Source organism: Mustela lutreola, chromosome X (assembly GCF_030435805.1).
Source record: "Mustela lutreola isolate mMusLut2 chromosome X, mMusLut2.pri, whole genome shotgun sequence".
Lineage (NCBI taxonomy): Eukaryota > Metazoa > Chordata > Mammalia > Carnivora > Mustelidae > Mustela > Mustela lutreola.
The window spans coordinates 87,213,290-87,239,190 of NC_081308.1; the positions used below are offsets into that span (position 1 = coordinate 87,213,290).

General features: G+C 38.0%; 1 pseudogene; it reads left to right on the forward strand.

Moving 5' to 3' along the window:
• LOC131821014 (aspartate aminotransferase, mitochondrial-like) overlaps positions 1 to 25,901 on the forward strand; it is a 47,209-nt pseudogene that overhangs the window by 11,716 nt on the left and 9,592 nt on the right.

The following is a 25,901-nucleotide window of genomic DNA, read 5'->3' on the forward strand; positions in this document are numbered from 1 at the left end:
TCAACATTTTGAGGAACCTCCATGCTGTTTTCCGGAGTGGTTGCACCAGCTTGCATTCCCACTAACAGTGTAGGAGGGTTCCCCTTTCTCCACATGCTCGCCAGCATCTGTCATTTCATGACTTGTTGATTTTAGCCATTCTGACTGGTGTGAGGTGATATTGCATTGTGGTTTTGATTTGTATTTCCCTGATGCCGAGTGATATGGAGCACTTTTTCATGTGTCTGTTGGCCATCTGGATGTCTTCTTTGCAGAAATGCCTGTTCATGTCCTCTGCCCATTTCTTGATTGGATATTTTGTTCTCTGGGTGTTGAGTTTGCTAAGTTCTTTATAGATTCTGGACACTAGTCCTTTATCTGATATGTCGTTTGCAAATATCTTCTCCCATTCTGTCAGTTGTCTTTTGATTTTGTTAACCATTTCCTTTGCTGTGCAAAAGCTTTTGATCTTGATGAAATCCCAATAGTTCATTTTTGCCCTTGCTTCCCTTGCCTTTGGCGATGTTCCTAGGAAGATGTTGCTGCGGCTGAGGTCGAAGAGGTTGCTGCCTGTGTTCTCCTCAAGGATGTTGATGGATTCCTTTCTCACATTGAGGTCCTTCATCCATTTTGAGTCTATTTTTGTGTGTGGTGTAAGGAAATGGTCCAATTTCATTTTTCTGCATGTGGCTGTCCAATTTTCCCAACACCATTTATTAAAGAGGCTGTCATTTTTCCATTGGACATTCTTTCCTGCTTTGTCGAAGATTAGTTGACCATAGAGTTGAGGGTCTATTTCTGTTCTCTCTATTCTGTTCCATTGATCTATGTGTCTTTTTTTGTGCCAGTACCATGCTGTCTTGATGATGACAGCTTTGTAATAGAGCTTGAAGTCCAGAATTGTGATGCCACCAACGTTGGCTTTCTTTTTCAATATCCCTTTGGCTATTCGAGGTCTTTTCTGGTTCCATATAAATTTTAGAATTATTTGTTCCATTTCTTTGAAAAGGATGAAAAAGATGGATGGAATTATTTGTTCCATTTCTTTGAAAAAGATGAAAAAGATGGATGGTACGGTAGATTGCTTTAGATAGCATAGACATTTTCACAATATTTATTCTTCCAATCCAGGAGCATGAAACATTTTTCCATTTCTTTGTGTCTTCCTCAATTTCTTTCATGAGTACTCTATAGTTATCTGAGTATAGATTCTGTGCCTCTTTGGTTAGGTTTATTCCTAGGTATCTTATGGTTTTGGGTGCAATTGTAAATGGGATGGACTCCTTAATTTCTCTTTCTTCTGTCTTGTTGTTGGTGTAGAGAAATGCAACTGATTTCTGTGCATTGATTTTATATCCTGACACTTTACTGAATTCCTGTATAAGTTCTAGCAGTTTTGGAGTGGAGTCTTTTGGGTTTTCCACATATAGTATCATATCATCTGCGAAGAGTGATAGTTGGACTTCTTCTTTGCCGATTTGGATGCCTTTAATTTCCTTTTGTTGTCTGATTGCTGAGGCTAGGACTTCTAGTACTATGTTGAATAGCAGTGGTGATAAATGACATCCCTGCCGTGTTCCTGACCTTAGCAGAAAAGCTTAAAGTTTTTCTCCATTGAGAATGGTATTTGCGGTGGGTTTTTCATAGATGGCTTGGATGATATTGAGGTATGTGCCCTCTATCCCTGCACTTTGAAGAGTTTTGATCAGGAAGGGATGCTGTACTTTGTCAAGTGCTTTTTCAGCATCTATTGAGAGTATCCTATGGTTCTTGTTCTTTCTTTTATTGCTGTGTTATATCACATTGACTGATTTGCGGATGTTGAACCAACCTTGCAGCCCTGGAATAAATCCTGCGTGGTCGTGGTAAATAATCCTTTTAATGTACTGTTGAATCCTATTGGCTAGTATTTTGGTGAGAATTTTCATATCTGTGTTCATCAAGGATATTGGTCTGTAGTTCTCTTTTTTGATGGGATCCTTGTCTGGTTTTGGCATCAAGGTGATGCTGGCCTCATAAAATGAGTTTGGAAGTTTTCCTTCCATTTCTATTTTTTGGAACAGTTTCAGGAGAATAGGAATTAGTTCTTCTTTAAATGTTTGGTAGAATTCCCCCGGGAAGCCGTCTGGCCCTGGGCTTTTGTTTGTTTGGAGATTTTTAATACCTGTTTCAATCTCCTTACTGGTTATGGGTCTGTTCAGGCTTTCTATTTCTTCCTGGTTCAGTTGTGGTAGTTTACATGTCTCTAGGAATTCATCCATTTCTTCCAGATTGTCAAATTTGTTGGCGTAGAGTTGCTCATAGTATATTCTTAAAATAGTTTGTATTTCTTTGGTGTTAGTTTTGATCTCTCCCCTTTCATTCATGATTTTATTTATTTGGGTCCTTTCTCTTTTCTTCTTGATAAGTCTGGCCAAGAGTTTATCAATTTTATTAATTCTTTCAAAGAACCAGCTCCTAGTTCCGTTGATTTGCTCTATTGTCTTTTTGGTTTCTATTTCATTGATTTCTGCTCTGATCTTTATGATTTCTCTTCTCCTGCTAGGCTTGGGTTTCTCTCTTGTTCTTTCTCCAGCTCCTTTAGGTGGAGGGTTAGGTTGTTTACCTGAGACCTTTCTTGTTTCTTGAGGAAGGCTTGCACCACTATATATTTTCCTCTCAGGACTGCCTTTGTTGTGTCCCACAGATTTTGAACTGTTGTATTTTCATTATCATTTGTTTCCATGATTTTTTCAATTCTTCTTTAATTTCCTTGTTGACCCATTCATTCTTTAGAAGGATGTTGTTTAGTCTCCATTTATTTGGGTTCTTTCCAAACTTCCTTTTGTGGTTGAGTTCTTGCTTCAGAGCATTGTGGTCTGAAAATATGCAGGGAATGATCCCAATCTTTTGATACCGGTTGATTCCTGATTTAGGACCGAGGATGTGATCTATTCTGGAGAATGTTCCATGTGCACTAGAGAAGAATGTGTATTCTGTTGCTTTGGGATGAAATGTTCTGAATATATCTGTGATGTCCATCTGGTCCAGTGTGTCGTTTAAGGCCTTTATTTCCTTGCTGATCTTTTGCTTGGATGATCTGTCCATTTCAGTGAGGGGAGTGTTAAAGTCCCCTACTATTATTGTATTATTGTTGATGTGTTTCTTTGATTTTGTTATTAATTGGTTTATATAGTTGGCTGCTCCCACGTCGGGGGCATAGATATTTAAAATTGTTAGATCTTCTTTTTGAACACACCCTTTGATTATGATATAGCATCCTTCCTCATCTCTTATTATAGTCTTTGGCTTCAAATCTAATTAATCTGATATAAGGATTGCCACTCCTGCTTTCTTCTGGTGTCCATTAGCATGGTGAATTCTTTTCCACCCCCTCACTTTAAATCTGGAGGTGTCTTTGGGCTTAAAATGAGTTTCTTGGAGGCAACATATAGATGGGTTTTATTTTTTTATCCATTCTGATACCCTGTGTCTTTTGATTGGGGCATTTAGCCCATTAACATTCAGGGTAACTATTGAGAGATATGAATTTAGTGCCACTGTATTGCCTGTAAGGTGACTGTTACTGTATATGGTCTCTGTTCCTTACTGATCTACCACTTGTAGGCTCTCTCTTTGCTTACAGGACCCCTTTCAATATTTCCTGTGGAGCTGGTTTGGTGTTTGCAAATTCTTTCAGTTTTTGTTTGTCCTGGAATCTTTTAACCTCTCCTTCTATTTTCAATGATAGCCTAGCTGGATATAGTATTCTCGGCTGCATGCTTTTCTCGTTTAGTACTCTGAAAATATCATGCCAGCTCTTTCTGGCCTGCCAGGTCTCAATGGATAAGTCAGCTGCCAGTCAAATATTTTTACCATTGTATGTTACAGACCTCTTTTCCCGGGCTGCTTTCAGGGTTTTCTCTTTGTCACTAAGACTTGTATATTTTACTCTAAGGTGACGGGGTGTGGGCCTATTCTTATTGATTTTGAGGGGTGTTCTCTGAACCTCCTGAATTTTGATGCTCGTTCCCTTTGCCATATTGGGGAAATTCTCCCCAATAATTCTCTCCAGTATACCTTCTGCTCCCCTCTCTCTTTCTTCTTCTTCTGGAATCCCAATTATTCTAATGTTGTTTCATCTTATGGTGTCACTTATCTCTCGAATTCTCCCCTCGTCGTCCAGTAGCTGTTTGTCCCTCTTTTGCTCAGCTTCTTTATTCTCTGTCATTTGGTCTTCTATATCACTAATTCTTTCTTCTGCCTCATGTATCCTAGCAGTGAGAGCCTCCATTTTTTATTGCACCTCATTAATATCTTTTTTGATTTCAACTTGGTTAGATTTTATTTCTTTTATTTCTCCAGAAAGGGCTTTTATATCTCTCGAGAGGGTTTCTCTAATATCTTCCATGCCTTTTTCGAGCCTGGCTAGAACCTTGAGAATTGTCATTCTGAACTCTAGATCTGACATGTTACCAATGTCTGTATTGATTAGGCCCCTAGCCTTCGGTACTGCCTCTTGTTCTTTTTTTTTTTTGTGAATTTTTTCCGCCTTGTCATTTTGTCCAGATAAGAGTATATGAAAGAGCAAGTAAAATAGTAAAAGTGTGGTAACAACCCCAGGAAAATATGCTTTAACCAAATCAGAAGAGATCCCAAATCGTGAGGGGGGAGAAAGGGGATAAAAAGAGGTTCAAAAAAAAAGAAAAAAAAAGAAAAGAATTTATAAAAGGAAAACAAATAAAGAAAAATATAAAAAGGAAAAAATATATATTAGATAAACTAGTTAAATAACGTTAAAAAAGAAAAGGGTAAAAGTTTAAAAAAATATTAGAAGAAGAGAAAAAAATGAAGAATTAAAAAAATTAAATTAACTGCAAGACTAAAAAAAATCACAGGGGGAAAAAAAAGAGAAAAGAAGAAAAAAAAATCACAGGGAGAAAGCCATGAGTTCCGTGCTTTGCTTTCTCCTCCTCTGGAATTCTGCTGCTCTCCTTGGTATTGAAACCGCACTCCTTGGTAGGTGAACTTGGTATTGGCTGGATTTCTTGTTGATCTTCTGGGGGAGGGGCCTGGTGTAATGATTCTCAAGTGTCTTTGCCCCAGGCGGAATTGCATCGCCCTTACCAGGGGCCGGGCCAAGTAATCCGCTCGGCTTTGCTTTCAGGAGCTTTTGTTCCCTGAGCACTTTCTGTAGAGTTCCGGAGGACGGGAATACAAATGGCGGCCTCCTGGTCCTCGGCCTGGAGGAGCTGAGAGCCTGAGGGCCCCACTTCTCAGTGCGCCCTCAGAGAACAGCGCCCAGTTACTCCCGTCTGCCTGACCTCCGGCCGCGCTCCGATTCGTGGAGCCTGCGACAGGTAAGGTAACCCCGAGCTGCGAGCTTACTGTCGGCTCTGTCTCTGTAGCCGGCTTTCCCGTTCCAATACGTGCAAGCTCTGGACACTCAGATACCCCCGATCCTTCTGTGACTCTGCGGGACCTGAGGCCACACTGACCCCGCGTGGGCTTCACCCCGGTTTAGCCTCTGGAGCAATGTCCCTCAGCAGAACAGACTTTTAAAAGTCCTGATTTTGTGCTCCCATTGCTCCGCCGCTTGCCGGGAGCCGGCCCCTCCCCCCGGGGTCTATCTTCCCATAGCTTTGGATTCACTTCTCCACCGGTCCTACCTTTCAGAAAGTGGTTGTTTTTCTGTTTCCAGAATTGCTGTTCTTCTTCTCTTCGATCTGCCGATGGATTTGCAGGTGTTTGCAATCTTTAGATAAGCTATCTAGCTGATCTCCGGCTAGCTGATGTAGTCTCAGCCTGCTACTTCTCCGCCATCTTGACTCCTCCCCCTCTGGATATCATTTTTAATATTAATCTTTGACAGATTGGTTATCTGAAGCAGCCCAGGAATTCTGTGTAAGAAATAATTTAAGATGATCTTAGATAAGAATCTAGACTGAGAACAAATAAGAATTTCAATTAAATGTACACTTAAAAGTCATAGAACAAATAAGAATTTTAATTAAAAGTACACTTAAAAGTCATAGAACATTGCATTTCATTCCTTATCCTAAGCTGGGGTGGAAGAGGGTAGTGAACATTTGATAGGCTAGAAACATTTCCTATTCACCAATATTATGAACCTAAATTAAAAATGCTAATGACAGGAGCAATTGGATGGCTCAGTCAGTTAAGCATCTGCCTTCAGCTCAGGCCATGACCCTGAGTCTCTGGGATTGAGTCCCACATTGGGCTCTCTGCTCAGTGGAGAATCTGCATGTCCTTCTCCCTCTGCTATTCTCTTCTTTTCTCTCTGTGTCAAATAAATAAATAATATTTTTAAGATGCTAATGATACACTCCTCAAAAGATGCTTTACTCCATGGATCAGGTACAGTTGTAGACTTTGATGGATAATGAAGGCATAAATGAATACGTTGAAGTGAATTTCTGAAGGATAGATTACAGTTTCATATTCATTGTCTATATGATCTAAAAGCTTAATCTCTTATAAAAAAAGCCTATTTACTCAAAATTTTAGAGCCCAAATTCACCTTTGAAGTTATTCTTTAATAGCTTAAAAGAGAAGGACTTTTTACTAATTACATCTTAGGTATAAGCAAGTTCTGAATGAACTTGCCCATGAGCCCATGGAATTTTCTCAAATATTCTTTGGCTCTCAGGTTTTTAATGAATTTTTAAAATTTGCTAAAAGTTTCTGCTAATCAGTCTAAACAAGAGGAGAATTAGTTAACAGGAAAATAAAGAAAAAAGTAATACAAGTTTATTTTCTAAATAACATCATTAGACCAGCTTGGAAATGCCCTCCTACAACAACATAACTTATAAAATTTATGTAGTTTCTTTAGATAGATGATTCACGGGGTGCCTGGGTGGCTCAGTGAGTTAAAGCCTCTGCCTTTGGTTCAGGTTATGATCCCAGGATCCTGGGATCGAGCCCCGCATCAGGCTGTCTGCTCAGCAGGGAGCCTGCTTCCTCCTCTCTCTCTGCCTGCCTCTCTGCCTACTTGTGATCTCCTTCTGTCAAATAAATAAATAAAATCTTTTTTTAAAAAAAGTAATGTACATGTATCTCATGCTAGTCACTGCACTAAAACTTTAAAAAAAATAGATAGATGATTCACATTCCCAATTACTGTGTAGATGACTTAACAGAGTAAAAATTAAGCTCTCATCCTTGGACATTTTACTCTATGGCTCACAAATCAGAACTTTCATCTTCTTAAAAGTATTTTAAATTACAAAATTTATGTGAAATATTAGGGAGAGAAAGGAAAAGAACCAACTTTTTTCCAAATTCTTTTTTCACACAGGGTACTGCGGGTAATAATTTGCATATGCTCTTACATGAAGCCTCATGGCAACCATCAAAGTTAGGTTCTACAATTTGTTAAAGTCTTAGGATTAATACCTCATGAAAGCATTTTTACATACGTCAATCTGACTCCAAAACTCTTGGCTAAGGTTATTAGACCCATGCTGTTTATGAGAATGTAGGATAAAAAAAAAAAGAAAACGCAGGATGAATGCAGTATTTCTATAAGGACATTATGTGTTTATGTACCTGCCTTGTGCATGCTTTTGTGAACTCCACCAAAAGTAGAAATCACATCTTAGTCATTTTTATAGCTGTCACCAAACTATTATCCCCCAAACATAAAAATGCCCATTAAAGGTCTGTTGACTGAACTAGTGGCATCAAAGAAAAGTGTTGGGTCTGGAGTAACTAGAAATATTTTGACATTACTATATTATTATATTATTATAAGATCTATCAGCTTTCCAAAAACTGGCTTTTCAAAACCCATACCAAATTAAGCATAACTTAATATACTATACCATCTCAGAATGGTATAGTATGCAAAATAAGTGATAGTTTTTTTATGGCATGTATTTTACATTTAAAACACATATTAATCCAGATAAGATTTCATTTCAAATATTCAATAACCATATGTGACTAGTGGCTATCTTATTGGAAAGTGTAGTTCTATATTATTTGGTGTATGTTAAATTTTTCATAACATTTTTATTAACAAAATTCAGAAAATAAGGGCTTATGTATGATGAATTCCTAGAAATATATCTGCATGTTTGGAGATCTGTAAATCATATAAAATTTAAGTGAGGGAGTATTTTTCAAACATAATTTATATTATGGAATTTAAATACAATAAACTTTTAAAATTTAAAAGCAAATAAAAGTATAAAGAAACCAATTGTGATTACTCCCCTACTCAGCAATATCAGCAGTTTTATACATCTATATGACTACACACTCAGACACACACAAATATAGTAGTATGTGTTTTCTGTCCTATGTAAGACTGGAGGACATGAAAGAGAAAAAGGATCTATGTCCTGTAAAAAGAAATAGGTCTGGTTTTCACCCTAGTGCTCTCTCTATGCAGATTCACACTTACCATTTATTCTGCTGAATACTTTTCTTAACCAGCCTTCAGAGAAATCAAGACACTATTTTCCTTGACATTGCCAAATTTCCTCAGAGGTCAAAGAATGGGGGAGAGGAAGGAAGGAGTTCATCAGTGAAATGCAAAAAAGAGAGATATTTGTTTCCAAGGTCTTAGTAACTATCACTCCAATTCTTCTTCCCCAAAAGCTGTTGTTTGTTAAACAACAAATCATACCAGTTGGGTGGCCTGTCTGATAGTATACAGATGGCCCATGCAATCAAGATTCTAAACCTCTCCAAAAGTAAGTTCAGAAGAGAAGGTCAGATCAAAATTGAGTTGAGAGTGTGTGGTAGTGCTCATCAGAGTGACAAGAGAGGTCATTCAAGATCAGAACTGCTGATTGAAATCTCATTTGGGGTCCAGAACATGGAGATAGACTGTCCTCATTACTCCCCCACAGTTACTACTTGATCCATGACTCTGGTTTTGGGCCAGAGTCTTCCCACCAGACAGTGTGGGAAATACCTACACTGGCCAGACCACCACTTTCGGTTCCTTTTTCTTATAGAAGCAGCTTGTATGAGTACTTCAAGGGTAGCAAGAATGTGAATTAGTTCAAGGACCCGTGTGAGTGTGTGATAGGCAACACTAAGTGAGAAAAGAGGGTTTGAAGCCATCAATCATAGGGCCTGAGGTGTCTCCACCCCTGACCTTTGATTGCTTCTCCTCCCTGCCTTGGGCTGGCAGATTCAGCTGCTGAAGCAGATAAAACATGACATTATGGGATCCCTCTGTGTGCTGTGCAAAACTTAGCATGACCTCAGTTCCTTCATGGTATGTAGCTGCAGATGGTGAGTACCAGCTTCCTCCCTCAGGTAGCCCCAGAAAGCCACAGGTGGGTAGAGGTTGGTGATTTAGGTGGTGATTGAGCACTTTTGCTTTTTCCCTTTCAGGAGATTGTCTTCTTCTTTTCTATCAATGGAGTGTTCAAGGAAGGTGAATGTTCATAGAGCTCCCTCCCCTTATGTCCCACTGCTCCCTCCCCCACTGGCTGGGAGCCCTCTGAGAACCCTCCCAGCATCTCTGATCCCTTCCCTTCTCTTCCTATTCCCTTTGTGTCTTTCAGTCCCCACTTTACCCTCCAAGAAAGACCTATGTCATTTTTAAACCATAAATCCAATTAAAATTCAGAAATACTTTCTATAGTTCCAAAAGAAAAAAAATTAAAATTTAAGAAGTAGGAAGAACATATGTGCAAACAATATTGCAGACTTTGTACTAATATGCCTATACATGAAGGAATTTGGTTAATCAGGAGTGAGACAGACAAAGATATCTACAATTAATTTAATTAAAAAACAAAATAATTGTTCAGTAAATGTCCACAGAGGTCAAACCACATTGTCCAAAGAAATGAAGAGATGTCTGAATGAGTGAAAAATCCAACTTGCAGAAAATTCTTTATGTGATTGCAAAATTTAAAAAGAATATATACATATGCATATATATGTGTGTATATATGTATCACATGAACCATTGAATATATGTGTGTATATATGTGTGTGTGCATATATATATATATATATATATATATATATATATATAACCTAACAAATATTTTAAGATAGATAAACACCTATTATACACATCTAGAAAATGTTCACCAATCTATTTTCAGTGAGTACCTTTGGGCCATGGTTGAGGAGATAATATAGATGAAAAATACAAGGTGATTTAATTTCCTAAGTACATATTTAATATTGTTTAATATTTTGTAAGTAGGCGAAATTATTGAGGGAAACACTTAAAAATACAGCTTGACAGTTTATCTACGTATGTGTATATGTTTTTGTCCTAATGCTTCCCTAACCCCAAATATTTAAACATTATTAAGTGCTTATTTCTTTTCAGCTCATCAGAAATGGATATCCTCTCTCAGGGCATAGAAACCCAGAAAGAGACTGCTGCAAGAAAGATGAAAAATACCAGAAAGTTCTGGCTGATGCACTAGAGTCCAAGCCCCTGTTCCCCTTCCCTCATTTTACAAAGTCTTCTGGCCAGACCTTCAGTGCTACAATTCTGGCCCTGACCACCAAGGGGAACGTTTCTACATAACTTCCCACTCACAGGCAAGGAAAAGGCATGATTTTTTTTTCCCCCTACTCTCATTCCAGTATCCTACCAAACTCCGTTTGCTATTTCCTTTATAAATTACTGGTCAGACTCTAGTATGACCTCTCTGATATGGAATGGAGTTGTTTCCAGCCATGTGACTATTTTCAGATCTTTAACTTTGCTCCTTCTTGAGTAAATCTGATATATCGCTGAGAGAGTTTATTAAAGCTATGCATGGTGGGATCATGCCCATTCTATAAAGCTCAGTTCCAGTATCTACATGCCCACATAATGTCTGAATTACTCCAGACAATTTTCTACACTTTCTTAAGCCTTAGCAACTTCAAAGGGGGCGAAGAGTGGCAATTCTACAGATAAGAGTCTCCTTGTGAGAAATTCATGAAGGAAAACAATGTAATGCCGCCAACACAGAGCCTGGCCACACCTGACCCTCAGAGTTCTCTCGCTTTGCAGCTACAAATTTCTGTGATACAGTCCTCTTTATTCTACTTAATACCTCTGTGGAGATCACTGGGTTGGACATAGATCCTTGAGTGTTAGGCTGGTAGCCAACTGTGGGGGTAGGGCAGTAAGAACAGTAAGTTAAGTCTCTGGCTGCCAGGAATCACTTCTCTATGCCCTTGGGGAAGGAATTTCCTGTAAGAACTCCATCTTACTCGTGTGGCCTTGATAAGGATTTAGGGCCTGCTCCTACTTTCCTCAAGAGCTGTAATCAGATCTGCCACAAATTCCCAGATCCCACAGATTCTCTTCACAAACACCCTTTGAGGACAGTGGGGACAGGGCATTCCTTCAGGTCACACCATGGTGAACTGGTCAACATGAGGCAGAGGATTTTAGGCCCCCTTCTCAATCCTAAGCCACAGACACCCAGCTAAGCCCTCTTTAGATGGCCTGGCAGGAGAGTAGCAAGGGCCCAGGCTCTTTTTTACACTTTTGAAGAAATGGGTTGAGTGGGCCCTAACATACCCATCTTGGTTCCATGTGGAAAACCTCCCCTCCTGTGGTGATGCTGAGATAACTATGCTGTCACTAAGCTGAGATGTTCCCTTTGGTTGAGTGGAAGTCCCGAGTCATGTGATCCTCTCTGGTCCAGGATTTGAGGCCTGAGGAGGATCACTTCGGGAGAAGTATCGGAAATTAACATTCTTGGAACACACACTAGAGGAAGGGGAGAGACACTGAACCCACTATTACCCTTGAATTTTCACATTAACCATTCAGGGTATATAATGTATTATCCCCACCGAGGTTTCTCCAGGCTTGGCTAATGGCCCATATATGATATATTCTGGAACGTTACATGCATTGTAATATGCAGTGTTTTATTGTCAATTAAGGAAGTTTTGCTACTTGTGTTGTTTAAATCTTCTTTATCTAACTGATTTTTTGTCTATTCTGTCACTCAATGAAGTGTATGAAAATCTCCCACTGGGATTGTGGATTTGTCCATTTTGCCCTTTAATTCTGTCATTTTTTTTTTTACTGTGTATATTTTCCCCATTTATTTCTATCAGTTTTTGCTATGTATATTTGGGCACCATATGAAAAGGTGCATAAAAATTTAAAACTATTTTATTAAAACTGAGGGTTGCTGGGGGCGGGTGGGGATAGGGTGGCTGGATTATGGACATTGGGGAGGGTATGTGGTTTGGTGAGTGCTGTGAAATGTGTAAGCCTGATGATTCACAGACCTGTACCCCTGGGGCAAATAATACATTATATGTTAACAAAAACTATTTTATTAATATTTTTGTTGAATTAAGCATTTTATCATTTGTAATCTCCTCTTTTCTCTAGTAATGTTTTTACTTGAGGTATATTTTTTCTCTTATGAATTGTCATACCAGCTTTGAGACTCTGTATAAGTGGTATATCTTTTGCCATCTTTTTTTTTTTTCAAATTTTCTATATACTTACTTTTACATATGTTCCTTTAAAGGAGCATTTGATTGAATTTTTTTTAATCTAATGCTTTTTAAAGATTTTTTTAATTACTTGAGAAAGAGTGGGGGGAGGGGGGAGGGGGGGAGGAGGCGAGAGAATCTCAAGCAGCTTTCCCACTGATCCAGGAGCCTGACTCAGGGTTTGATCTCATGACCCTGAGATCATGACCTGAGCCAAAATCAAGAGTGGGTCACTTAACTTACTGAACTACCCAGGCGCCCCTAAGCTAGGTTTATGATCTCTGGTTTTTAATTTGAAACATTCAGGCCATTGACATATAAGGTAATTCCGGCTATAATTTAGTTTAAATTATCTTATTGTTTACCCTATATTTATTTTCCTTTCTAGTTTCCTTTTCCTCTATTTCATAGTGTTTAATACTATTATTTTTGATTTTTCAATTTTTACCCATTTCATTTGGAAGTTTAACATTCTTTTGTCATTTTTGTAGTGTTTACTCTTCAGGTTACAACATATACTTTTGCTTTATCACAGTTTAACATAAAAGTTCTATTGCATTTCATTGGATAACACTCGTATCTTTCATAGTTCAATTCTATTAATGCCTCTACTGATTTATTGATATGCATTTTAATTATATTATATATTTGTATAATATAATTATATAAAAATTTTTCAAAGAAATTATCACTATATTATACAGTCAATATTAATTTAGATTTTCCTACATATTTTGAAATTTCATTATTCTTCATTCTTCTTGCATCTATATGCCTTCATCTCAGATCATATTTTTTGACTTGAACATAAATCTTTAGTTTGAGTTGGCTGGTGACAGATTTGCTTAGCTTTTGTTTTCATTAAAATGTCTACTTTTAACTTCCATTTCCAAAAGATAAGTTTCTTATAAACACAAAATACTAAGTATGCAGTTATTTTACTTCAACTCTATGAAGATAGAATTTCACTTTCTTTAAGCCAGCATTATTTCTGTTTAAACATTATAGGTCAGTCTTAATTATGCTCATTTTAAGATAATCTGTTGTTTGTCTCTGTCTTCTTTAAATATTTTCTCTTTATTTGTGTTTCAACAGCTTTATTGTGATGGACCTGGGTTTGGTTTTCCTCATACCTCACTATGGTTGGCATATATACATACTGATTCTTATATCTGTGACTTAATGTCTTATGTTACTTTTCAAAATTTCTTGAACATTCTATCTTGAAATACTATTCTGCACTGTTCTTTCTCCTTTATGGGACTCCAATTAAACACGTTTAAAATATTTACTGAATGCCTTTTAAATTTGTTCCATCTCTTTCTATATCCTTCATCATTTTGTCTCTCCATACTTCATTCTGGATATTTTTTTTCAGACCCTTTACTTATTTCTCTGACTCTTCTTTCAGTGTGTCTCTTGTGCTGCTAATACTGTAATTGTTCTTAATTCCAGGTATTGGGTTTTTAAGTTTTAGAATTTTCATTATTTTTTTATATTTTCAAGTTATTGGCCAAATTTTCAATTTTTTATATTTTCTTGACAATTATAAGCATGATTGTTTTAAAGTTTCACCTAATAATGCCTGGATTATCTGGATTTCATGTGGATTTTTTTAATGTCTTTATTTATTCCTTGATTGTTAATCATATTATCTTATCTCTTTTTTTAAGATTTTATTTATTTATTTGACAGATATATCACAAGTAGGCAGAGAGACAGGTAGAGAGAGGAAGGGAATCAGGCTCCCTGCTGAGCAGAGAGCCTGATGCAGGGCTCGATCCCAGGACCCTGGGATCATGACCTGAGCTGAAGGCAGAGGCTTAACCCACTGAGCCACCCAGATGCCCCTATTTTATCTCTTTTTAAACTAGTTATTCTAATTTTGGGGGGGAACTATATGTAATACACTGTGGATTTATTTACTTCAGTCCTAAAATAAAGTTATTGTTCTTCATGAAAAAAGTTTTTTTCATTTGTTTGTTTTTCCTGATAAACTGTCAGACAGCAACAAACAACCCCAAATACGTTTCATCCCACTGGTGGTTGAGATTATTAATCTGGACTTCAGTCCCTTAGAGGACTGATCTAGTTTCAATTTGTCATTACTTGCCTTCTATAGTTCTTGTAGGTCCCTACTTAAGCCTGAGCGGTTTGCTAGGATCTCCTCTCCCTGGAAGGCCCACTTTCAACATTTATATACTTAACCTTATGACTCTGTAGAAAATCTGCCACAAATTTCCCAGCATTTAAGCATTTTATGTGTCTCCTTAGGAATCATCAATTACTGCTCAAACAGAAGTAGCCTCAAACATTGGGATTTCCTTCTGGATTTTCTTTTACCCTCTGATCTTTGCTCCATAACATCTTATAGCATGGCAAGCTCTTTGATGCCTTCAAATAGTATTTTATTTTAAATGATTTTTTTTACACTTTTCTAGTTATTCTTAGTTGGAGGTTTGGTTAAATTTAGCTCATCTGTAAGTGCTGGAAACAAAAATCTAAATTTATTTCTTTTTTCATGCTTAGTTTGGCATAGTCCTTATAATCACTATCTTCTTTCTGCACTGTGCTTTCTCTAATGTCTGGAAGATAAGGTAACAAGAACAAGAAAACACATGTAATATGCTTTCCATTACGTTTTCCAGATGGATGTGTCTGGCCAGCATGGAGTCAGTGCCTCAGATAATTTTCTTGCTTTATTATATTACAAGCACACATCATCATCTTATCCTCCTATTTTTGACTATTTGCTCCTTTTTCTGAGGCCCTCAGGTCAGTCACTCTCATATTTCAACCATTCCACTGACAATAGATTCCGGATCCCCACTCCACTATATCTTCCTGTTTTAAATAAATGCATATATTTATTAGAGGCAATGTTATTCTGAATATAAATTTAAAAGATAATTGTCTAATCAGAAGGCAAACCCTTTAAATTTGAGGTGGACTGGTGAGTAAATAGACTCCTTCTCTCACTGTTGATTAGCATGCAAAGAGGTTATATATATATATATATATATGTCACTTATAAAAATTTCTTAAAATTGATAATATTCCTGTTTTGACCAAAATAATCTACTTATGGGATTTATTACATGGAAAACAATAAAATATATAGAATGTGTATATAATCTTTTTCATATTAGCTTATTGTTGCAAAACCTTGGATTTGTTAAAATTTGAAACTGTAAGGCGTCTGGGTGGCTCAGTGGGTTGGGCCTCTGCCTTTGACTCACGTCATGATCTCAGGGTCCTGGGATCGAGTGCCGTATCCAGCTCTCTGTTTGGAAGGGAGCCTGCTTCCTCCTCTCTCTCTCTGCCTACTTGTGATCTCTCTCTCTGTCAAATAAATAAACAAAATCTTTAAAAAATTTTAAAACTGTATTATTAGGTTAATGTTTTAGACAATTAAGATTTTAACTGAAATGATAATCTAATGTACAAATTATATGAAAATCAGAAATTATTATTTCTACATTTTTTAAATATAAAAAAGGTATGTTTCAAATTAATGTTATTTATTTTTTCCTGAGCTTCCAGCTCAATGAAATTAAGCCCTTAGTTCTTGCTCTGGTGAATAAGTTACCTTAGTTTTAATTTTTACAATGTCTTTAAAGAAAAAGCATATTAATTTGACAAATAATAAAAATCTATTAAATATTTCTGAACATGCAATGGCATAAAATTTTGTTAAATAAAAAGTGCTGGTTAAAGAGATTTTTGCTGATGATCATATTTTATATATATCTATATATAAATGCAGAATCTATATCTGCATAAATGCATAATATATCCCAATAGCATACAAACATAAAATACCGAATATATTCACATATCTTTTCCCCTCATTTGTTTGTTAAAGAAACTGGTTCATTGCATCCTAATACTGAATCAAGAACTTAAAAGTCTTTATTTTTAAAGAGTTTATTTATTTATTTGACAGACAGAGATCACAAGGAGAAAGAAAGGCAGGCAGAGAGTGAGAGGGAAACAGGCTCCCCACTGAGCAGAGAGCCTGATGCGGGGCTCGATTCCAGGACCCTGAGATCATGACCTGAGCCGATGGCAGAGACTTTAACCCACTGAGCCACCCAGGCACCCCAAGAACTTCAAAGTCTTGATCAGTCACAGGTTTTATCCTTTTGACAAGACTTCTTCATAGACAGTGCCTAAAACATAGCACATGATGTCTGATTCTTGTGTGTGTGTGTGTGTGTGTGTGTGTGTGTGTGATATTTACCAGCCATTTATCACCATTGTGTAGGTTCCTTACTTAAGAATTTTAAAATTATGATGCTCGAATTCTATCATGCCTTCTAATATTAGCTAGAATACACTTATAAAGAGAAACTCAACATCAATAAATTTGCTATCTTTTGTACACCTTATACAGAAAAAAGAATAAATATTTGATTCTTCCTCTTTATTTATAAATTTTCATGGAACTAAGTTGACTTACTGACCTTAACCAAATGTGAACAACAAGGTTTCTTTTTGTTGCTGTTAACATTTTTTTAATTAAATTAATTAATTTATTTTCAGAAAAACAGTATTCATTATTTTTTCACCACACCCAGTGCTCCATGCAATCTGTGCCCTCTATAATACCCACCACCTGGTAACCCAACCTCCCACCCCCCTGCCACTTCAAACACCTCAGTTGTTTTTCAGAGTCCATAGTCTCTCATGATTCACCACCCCTTCCAATTTACCCCAACTCCCTTCCCCTCTCTAAGACCCCTTGTCCTCCATGATATTTGTTATGCTCCACAAATAAGTGAAACCATAGGATAATTGACTCTCTCTGCTTGACTTATTTCACTCAGCATAATCTCTTCCAGTCCCGTCCATGTTGCTACAAAAGTTGGGTATTCATCCTTTCTGATGGAGGCATACTACTCCATAGTGTATAGGGACCACATCTTCCTTATCCATTCATCCATTGGAGGGCATCTTGGTTCTTTCCACAGTTTGGCAACCGCAGCCATTGTTGCTATAAACATTGGGGTACAGATGGCCCTTCTTTTCATGACATCTGTATCTTTGGGGTAAATAACCAGGAGTGCAATGGCAGGGTCATAGGGAAGTTCTATTTTTAATTTCTTGAGGAATCTCCACACTGTTCTCCAAAGAGGCTGCACCAACTTGCATTCCCACCAACAGTGTAAGAGGTTCCCCTTTCTCCACATCCTCTCCAACACATGTTGTTTCCTGTTTTGTTAATTTTGGCCATTCTAACTGGTGTAAGGTGATATCTCAATGTGGTTTTAATTTGAATCTCCCTGATGGCTAGTGATGATCTACATTTTTTCATGTGTCTGATAGCCATTTGTATGTCTTCATTGGAGAAGTGTCTGTTCATATCTTCTGTCCATTTTTTGATATGTTTGCCTGTTTCGTGTGTGTTGAGTTTGAGGAGTTCATTATAGATCCTGGATATCAACCTTTTGTCTGTACTGTCATTTGCAAATATCTTCTCCCATTCCGTGGGTTGCCTCTTTGTTTTTTTTTTTAATTTTTAATTTTTTATAAACATATATTTTTAACCCCAGGGGTACAGGTCTGTGAATCACCAGGTTTACACACTTCACAGCACTCACCAAAGCACATACCTTCCCCAATGTCCATAATCCCACCCCCTTCTCCCAAACCCCCTCCCCCCAGCAGCCCTCAGTTTGTTTTGTGAGATTAAGAGTCACTTATGGTTTGTCTCCCTCCCAATCCCATCGTGTTTCACTGTTTCCTTTGCTGTGCAGAAGCTTTTGATTTTGATGAAGTCCCAAAAGTTTATTTTCGCTTTTGTTTCCTTTGCCTTTGGAGACATATCTTGAAAGAAGTTGCTGTGGCTGATATCAAAGAGATTACTGCCTATATTCTCCTCTAGGATTCTGATGGATTCCTGTCTCACGTTGAGGTATTTTATCCATGTTGAGTTTATCTTTGTGTACGGTGTAAGAGAATGGTCGAGTTTCATTCTTCTACTTATAGCTGTCCAGTTTTCCCAGCACCATTTCTCAACAAGATCCTAGCCAACAGGATCCAAAAGCACATTAAAAAGATTATCCACCATGACCAGGTGGGATTCATCCCTGGCTACAAGAATAGTTCAACATTCGCAAATCAATCAATGTGATAGAACAAATTAATATGAGAAGAGAGAAGAACCACATGGTCCTCTCAATTGATGCAGAAAAAGCATTTGACAAAATCCAGCATCTGTTCCTGATTAAAATGCTTCAAAGTATAGGGATGGAGGGAACATTCCTGAACTTCACCAAATCTGTCTATGAAAGACCCACAGCAAACCTCATCCTCAATGGTAAAAAGCTTGCAGCCTTCCCTTTGAGATCAGGAACAAGACAAAGATGCCCACTTTCACCACTCTTGTTCAACATAGTATTAGAAGTCCTAGCAACAGCAATCAGACAACAAAGAGAAATAAAAGGTATCCAAATTGGCAATGAAGAAGTCAAACTCTCTCTCTTCGCAGATGACATGATTCTTTATATGGAAAACCCAAAAGACTCCACCCCCAAACTACTAGAATTCATACAGCAATTGAGCAACGTGGCAGGATACAAAGTCAATGTGCTGTTAACATTTTGATGGGCTTCAAGCCCTCTATAGCAAAAGACTGACAAGTTTTGACTTGTGCTTTAAAATATCACTGCCAGCTGGGTTAAAAATAGTGAGGGCGCATGGGTGAAAACAGAGGGACCAGTTGGAAGGCAATATAATAACAGAAGACTGATGTTGGTAACAACCAGGTTAGTAGCGATAGAGGGCGTAAGAAGTAACTAGACTGGACGTATTTTGAGGGCAAGCCAAGAGAATTTTTTTTTTTTTTCAATTTTATTTTATTTATTTATTTATTTATTTTTTAATTTTTTATTTTTTATAAACATATATTTTTATCCCCAGGGGTACAGGTCTGTGAATCACCAGGTTTACACACTTCACAGCACTCACCAAATCACATACCCTCCCCAATGTCCATAATCCCACCCCCTTCTCCCAAACCCCCTCCCCCCGGCAACCCTCAGTTTGTTTCGTGAGATTAAGAGTCACTTATGGTTTGTCTCCCTCCCAATCCCATCTTGTTTCATTTATTCTTCTTCTACCCACTTAAGCCTCCATGTTGTATCACCACTTCCTCATATCAGGGAGATCATATGATAGTTGTCTTTCTCTGCTTGACTTATTTCGCTAAGCCAAGAGAATTTTTTAAGTTTGGTGTGAGGTATGAGAGAAAGAGAGTACTCTAGGCCAACTCCAAGTTTTGGACACTAAGCACATGGAATTTCTGGTTGAAATACTTTAATTTCACTTCCATGTGCCATACAACGAAAATATCAAAAGTTATGAGTAACAGGACTTTTCTGACAGCAGGCCACACTGTGTAAGTAACCACTTCCCAAAGGAGTTAATCCAAGGCCTCTTAATAATTAATGCATCATGGAGTGACCAGGAATGAATAGATCTTTACTCATAAGTATGCTCTGAGACAATGTGGAGTAATTAATATACAATATGCAACACACAAACCTAGAGAAACTTAAATGTTAAAACCTAAGAAAATCTGGCTCCTAACCATCTAATTGCCTTAATCCTCCCTCCCCCAAAACCACTAGTATTGCTACCAAGTGGTACATTGTTTCAGCTGAATTCCTCTGAATAGTAAAATATAGATACCTCTAGTGACCCTACTTTGGGAGAAATAATGGAAACAATCTTATTTCTGTAGATTCCAGAAAAAAATATTCCAAATTTTGCCACATAATGAATTAGATATGTTGTGGTGGTAAGTGTGGGTTCCAAAAAAGAAAAACTGTAGGAGTGAATAGTGTGAAATATTAAAAAAAAAATGTTTGGGATCCTGTAAATTTGAATTCCATTAAAATTTATTTCTAAAGTAAAAAAAAAAAAAAGTTTATATCCATACCCAAGGCCATGATATCTGATAAAGTAGACTTTGGAACAAAGAAAATTAGAGGCATAGAGGATATTACAAAATGGTAGAAGGATAAATCCATCAGCAAGACCAAACAATCTTTAATGTGTACACATCAAAACAACTGAATCTCAAAGTATATGAAGTAAAACTGATGAGATTGAAAGGAGAAATGACCATATCCACACTTATTGTTGGGGTCTCAACACCAGCTTTCAGGAAGTAATAGAATTACTAGAGATAAAATAATCAGTAATATTGAAGAGCTGAATAATACAACCAATACAGTAGCATAATCTACATGACATATACCAGAATACTCTGCCCAACTAAAACAGAGTATACATTTTTTCAAGTTCCCATGCAACTTCATCAAGATAGACCATCTTCTGGGCCATTAAACAAACCTCAAGAAATGTAAAAGAACTGAGATAAAGAGTATGTTCTCTGACTATATGAAATCAAACTATATATCAACAACAGAAAGGAAACAGAAAAGTAAACACTTGGAAATTGTAGTTGACCTCTATCATTCCAGTTCATTGTTCATATCCTTGTTTTAAAACCTAGAGGTTAGGGACGCCTGGGTGGCTCAGTGGGTTAAGGCCTCTGCCTTCAGCTCAGATCATGGGCTCAGGGTCCTGGGATTGGGCCCCGCACTGGGCTCTCTGCTCGGGGTGAGCCTGCTTCCTCCTCTCTCTCTCTCTGCCTGCCTCGCTGCCTATTTGTGATCTCTCTGTCAAATTAAAAATAAATAAATAAATAAATAAATAAATAAATAAAACCCTAGAGATTAGAAATAATGGTCTCCTGAGCTGAAGGACATTTTGTCGTGGACCAGCACGAGAAGTTCTAGGGAAGACCAAGAGAGAGTAGTGGGAAATTAAGAAAAACAAGAGTCAGATAGCTCAGATTAGGAGGTTTCCATGGGCTGATGACCCAGTGGAGCCCCAACATACACAAGAGACTTTATTTTATAGTTCAATAACAAGAATGTTTATCAAGGAGCTCAAGGTCAGAGGACCACAATTCATACCTCATGGCCTTGCTTAAAAAAAAAAAAAAAAAGAGTTTACTCAAACATATTTACAGAGGAGCTCAAGGGCCATGCCAGCTTGACCCAGAGTGCTTATGTAAGCCTAATCAGTGAGTGGACTGCTGGGATTGAGGGAAATAGCCCATGGCAAAACTCCCTTGACTGCAAGGACCGTGTCAGCTTGTAGCCAATTCCCCACAACATGTCAGGCTGAAGAAAAGAAAACTCATTCTGGATACTTCAGAATATCGTTGAGAGCAAGATTAGAAGGAGAGGGACAGTTTAGAAGGCTGTTCCATCAGTCTCACCTGACATTAAAGCTTGTACTATACTAAGCTTGCTGATTTTTTAAAATTTATTTTTTATTTATTTTCAACATAACATTATTCATTATTTTGTCACCACACCCAGCGCTCCATGCAATCCGTGCCCTCTATAGTAACCACCACCTGGTACCCCAACCTCCCACTCACCCGCCAATTCAACCCCCTCAGATTGTTTTATAGAGTCCATAGTCTCTCATGGTTCACCTCCCCTTCCAATTTCCCCCAACTCCCTTCACCTAACTCTCCATGTCCTCCATGCTATTTGTTATGCTCCACAAATAAGTGAAACCATAGGATAATTGACTCTCTCTGCTTGACTGATTTCACTCAGCATAATCTCTTCCAGTCCCATCCATGTTGCTACAAAAGTTGGGTATTCGTCCTTTCTGATGGAGGCATAATACTCCATAGTGTATATGGACCACATCTTCCTTATCCATTCGCCCATTGAAGGGCATCTTGGTTCTTTCCACAGTTTGGCGACCATGGCCATTGCTGCTATAAACATTGGGGTACAAATGGCCCCTCTTTTCACTACATCTGTATCTTTGGGGTAAATACCCAGGAGTGCAATCCTGATTAAAGCTTGCTGATGTTAATGAAATCAGCTTCATAGTCTATTGGACTTGGGAGGTGAGAGAGAGGTTGCCTTCCAGGTTGTGGTGAAGTTGTTAGATTAAAGAGGTCTGAAAGAAGGCAAGATTCAGATGTCTTTCTAGTGTATAACTCATCAATGTTCATACTTCTGTTCTTTATGAATAACACTCTATTTTCTAAGTGGTTCTACATAGTTACCTTCTACTTCATGATTTCCTCCCTGATTATACCATCTGTCAAATAAAGCTCCCATATCTAGACAGGTAGAGAAATTTGCTTTGTGGGGTTTGTATGATTGTTATATCCAGACAGGTTGACACTTCACTTGCCCTACCATGCTGTTAGACCAAGATGAGGTATATAGTATGAGACCACTGATGTCTCTTCAAATTTGTATGTTTTTTTCTTAATTTTGAAATTAATTTTATTTTAAATTTATTTTTTATTTAAAATAAAAATGATGGTAGCTCTCCTTTAAAAAAAAGGCAAAGATTCTTCCTGGGGTAATTTTGGCAAAGGGAATCTTCATTATGAACATGTGGATATGAGCTTCATCCTTCCCATCTTCAGGAGGACAATGGAAAGATGGCAATGAGGTGTCCCCAATAAGACTCCCAATTAAGACAGTAAGTGATTGGGCAGCCTAATTTACAACAATCACCCCCTGAGACTCTGAAACATTTTTGTTCTCCATAGCATTTTTCTTCTCTCACTGAAAGTGAAGAGTGATAGAACTGGAATAACAACTGAGCAATTCTAATTGTAGGCCTGGCATTATTGAGGTGAGAGTATATAGGAAGTTTTGTAGCATTTCTATATATTTATGGACACTCCCTTCTACCAACAACTTCTCCACAACACTCTCTCTACTTTCCAATCCAACAAAGCAGTGTGAAATGGCATAATGAATTCCAAGACAGAATATTTCCAGAGAGGGATATGGAGAACACACAGGATGTAAGATCAGGGGGCTGTTTCAGGATCACAGTAAGTATCCTGACCAAAAAATAGGGAATGTGCAGGAGAATCAGATCAACAGGAGTTGTGTTGGTCTCATATAGAGATGCTAGGAACTTTGTTGAGGACAAAAGGAATTAACATCTTTGATCATCTAAGGGTATGTTCACACAAACAATTCAGAAGGAACAGGTTGACTGAAGGGAGGTCACAGGAAGTTGACTAAAGGCAAAGGGGAAACTACTGCTGAGGATATGGAGCAACTCCTCACCAGATGTCACAGTTTGGCTCAAGCTGAGTGTGGAGGTATATACTCTCTAAATTCCTTGTCAAAGGAACACGTAGGGTTTTCAATACATAGGATTTCCTGGAGCCTTATTAAAGAAAAATCATTTTAAATATCTAAATTTGATTATTTGGGAGTTAATATTCAAATAGGGAGAATGAAAAATTAGAAAAATCCATGTCTGGTAAAAGAAAAAGTTAAAATCATGTCAATAGTCCTGACATTGGAAACCTTTTAAATCTCAGTGGAAGGTTGGAATAGAACACCAATTTGGGTCTATTCTACAGTCTTACTTCTGTGTTGTCTCCCTTCTCTCCCATCCCTTCTTTTCATCCTTAGATTCCATATGGAATAAAGTATAACAAGAAATGGCTAATAAATTTAATCCAAAGCCATTGCAGTGTCCCCTTTACCACAGTCAATGTAAGAGAGGATGGTGAAGCCAGATGAGTGGGCACAGGGAAGAGGGGGAGATAACTCAGCAGGGGCCACTGACCTCTGACACTTGCTATTGCCTTCAATCCATTACTTTAAAGACCAAGCCCAGTTCTTTATTCAGGATGTTAGTTCTGCCTCTGCATTGAATGATACCAACTACAAGATTTGTTATGAGAAAAATCAAAAGGTATGTGTTGAGGATATTACCCATGCCTAGTTCCAGTGCAGGAAGACAGGCCAGTGGCCAGTCATCTTAAAATGAGAGTTTTTAGTGCTTACCCCACCTCTCCTTCTTATAGCTATCTATGCATGTCAATTCCTCTGCTGTACCCTACTCTATACAGAATAAATTGGGCCCAGAAGAAATGGAGCAGCTAAAAGTAGTGAAGACTCAAGGTCCATTGTATGCCATACCCTGACCTACCTCTTCTTCCCCCAGCTCCCAATTTCCCTGTCACTATGACAGACTCACAGTGGCTCTCACCATCTTTCTCTGCAGCTGACCATGAGCAAATGCTATATATCTCCCATAAAGCTCTTGACCTCCATAAACTCCACTTTGACCCAGGTGCAACTGATAGCAAATAACTGCCATTCTAGGGGTCTGCTGGGAAGGGAGACTGAAGAATGGTGATGAGGGAAAGGTTAGTGATGGCCCTGGATCCCTCTCAGTCTTCTGATGCCTCCTCTCATCTTTTTGAAAAGTTGATGGACCATGATATAGATATAATCCTGAATTGAAGAAACCACATGGCTGCCACCCTGCAGATAATCAAAGGTATTTTCCCCTAAGTAAAGCCTTATGTCCACTGCTGGTATTATGGTACAGGGTGGAACATAGTGGGTAGAGGGAAGATTTGTCTATGAGGCCATGGATAGTGACTGTCACTCTAAGTTCTTCCCCAAAAACTTTTGTCCTTGAACTTGTGCAAGAACAAACTGTACCAGCTGGATGGCTTGTTTGATATTCTACAGATGGCCCTCACAGTAAATATCCTGAACTGACTTAAAGATATCATATAGATTAATTAATAGAATTAAAGTTCACACACACACACACACACACACACACACACCCCTTTATGGACAATTTATTTTCAACCAGAATGTTAAAAACATTCAGAGTAAAGAATAATCTTTTCAACAACTGGCTAAGGAACAACTGAACCTCCACTCACAAAAGAATCAGTGTGTACCCCTATCTCACACCATATACAAGCATAAATTACTATAAAAATCTTTTGAAAGATATCTGTGCCTACTGCTCCTTCCTATAGCTACCCTCTGCTTTCTCACCACCCATCACAGCCCTCCTGCACTCCAGCTGCATCCTGTCTCATGTTGCAACTATTTTCTACCCAGGCCTCATTGCTATGACTCCGACCAGAGCCAGATCCTGGTGGATCTATGTGGGCATGTGGAGATGGGGCGCCCCAGAGCCCATCCCGAGAGTTACAGAAGCTTTTAAGAGAGACACCAACAACAAAATAAATAAAATAAAATAAAATAAAATAAATAAATGAAAATTGGATGATATGGAAAGCCTTATGTGCTCCCTAGTATCCAGAAGGCAAAGACCAAGATTGCTGCAAAAAAAGGTAGACAAAGAATACCTGCCCATCGTGGGAGTTGCTGAATTTTGCAAGGCATTTGTAGAACTAGCCCTGGGTGAGAAAAATGAAGTCTTTAAAAGTAGCCAGTATGTCACTAAGCAGGCTATTTCTGGAACCAGGACCTTGAGGATTAGAGACAGTTTACTGCAAAGATTTTTTAAGTTCAGCCGAGTTGTCTTTCTGCCCAAACCATCCTAGGGAAATCATACACCTATCTTCAGGGACGCTGGCATGCACTTTCATGGTTATTGATCCAGTAGGATCTTATAGC